Here is a 1,869-nt window from a genome sequence, read left to right as displayed (position 1 = left end):
TTTCTAATTGAGGGAAGGAGAGAGGACTTGATGAAGGATAATCTCAGACAGTGATTCGGAGGGGGAAGTAATCTTTGGAGCGAATGGTGGGGGCGCAAGGGTCAGCTTTAGGGCGTCAAAACCAAACTGAGTGGAAGAATATTTTGTTTACTGATGGACCTTTCACAATTTCCTGCTTATCATTTTGCCAATATCAGCCTTGTTTTGACGAATGCAAAGGACAACAGCTGCCTCAGACACACGTAGGGTTCTACACATTAGGGAGGAATCCTTACACGGGGGTGGGGGAGGGCGTGGTTCCAGGGACTCCATAACCCCAGCTGGGCCCCACAGGAGTCCCTTAAAATGTCACAGTTGCTCAGCCCAGGAGGATGTTGGCTCCAGGTCACCACCTCTAATGGCATGTCTACATTATGGCCCCTGTCATCAGCGGTCAGTGCCCGCTGGGAAGGGGAATGTGTTTGCATTTGCATCTCGCCGCCCGTCCTCCTGGGAACAACTGTCCTAGGATGCGATGCTCTTGAGTTTTGAATTTGAATAAATTCACTTAGTGACTTTATAACACAGAAAGGCAGTAAAACACAGAGACTAAGGGCAAGCGCTCGCGGGTCTGACTGGGTGAAAGTGCTCACTCTTGCCCTCACTGGCGCTCACGACGCTGAGAGCAGCTGGCTTGCCAGGGCCTCTGCTGGCGGGGAGCTGTGCAGCCTGGCAGTGGGGGGTGGGGGGTGGGGTCTGGCTATGTCCCTGGCCTGCTGCTTCCTCCCTGAGTCTCAGTCTCTCTCCTTTGCAAGACGGTGGCAGACGTGACAGTCGTCGTACAGGCTTACGTCGAACACGGAACGTCACCAATTAAGTATGAAGCTCTCGGTGGGCAGCCTGGAAGCTAGTCAGAATGAGGCTGGCTAGGATTTAGATGGCTACGCTGCATCCACCAGAGAGAGTGACCCCCACAACGTTCCTGTAGTCTCCGCTGCTGCGTTTGCTTGCCTGGCGACGGCGACGGGGCACGCTGCCACCGGGGGACCGAGGCCGTGCTGGAAAGAAGCCTGGTCGGGTGCCCAGCTCGTGCTGGGACGACGTCAGAAGGAGGGTAAGACACGTTCGCAGCTGCCGCATGGCCTTGCCAGGGTTTCTTTGTGTCTCTGCCGTGTTAGCATAATCAGGTCCCCTTGGAAACCTTGTTTATCTCAGTTTGCCTGCCAGCAGGACTGATTCTCACTTTCTCAGTGATTATATGGATCTCAGCTCTTGAAGCCTCGGGGCTCACTTAAGCCAACAGAAAGCAGCAAAGCCGTCCGTCCCTCGTCCGTCCCTCTGCCTCAAGCCCGCACCGCCCCACCAGCCTGGCCCTGCCTCACTTGTCCTGCGGGGCACTCGGGAACTCGGGACCTCGCTCATCTGCACTCAGCTCCTCCATGCCATTCAGGTCTCGGCTCACAAATCGTCCCTTTCATGACCCCTACTCATGAGCTCCCCGCTCAGCTCTCCGGCAGCGTCTGTCTCCTCCCTCTATTTTTGTCTCAGCATTTTGTTTATCTCTCTCCTGTTATTTTGTTCCTTGTCTGAGTCCCTCGCTAGAGGTAAAAATGCCACCGATGCATCTCCAGCTAGCACGGGGCTTGGCCTGCAGTAGGGGCTCAGTAAGCGGTTGTGGCAGGAAGGAGGGAGGAAGGCAGGACTGTCCCCACGCGCGATCCTTCCCCGACTGACCCATAAGGTTCCAGGGGCTCAGAAGGAGAGCCTGAGGTCGCGGGATCTAGCATCCCTCTGGAGGCAGGGGCCCCTTCTGCAGGGTCCTCGCCGCTCCTCTGGGGACCCTTTCCGTTGCAGAGATGTTACTTAGCGAGCTGAAGCTCCACTCCCTGA

This window comes from Pteropus alecto, unplaced genomic scaffold (assembly GCF_000325575.1).
Source record: "Pteropus alecto unplaced genomic scaffold, ASM32557v1 scaffold61, whole genome shotgun sequence".
NCBI classification, from domain to species: Eukaryota; Metazoa; Chordata; class Mammalia; order Chiroptera; family Pteropodidae; genus Pteropus; species Pteropus alecto.
Note: the sequence above shows the minus strand (reverse complement) of the source record.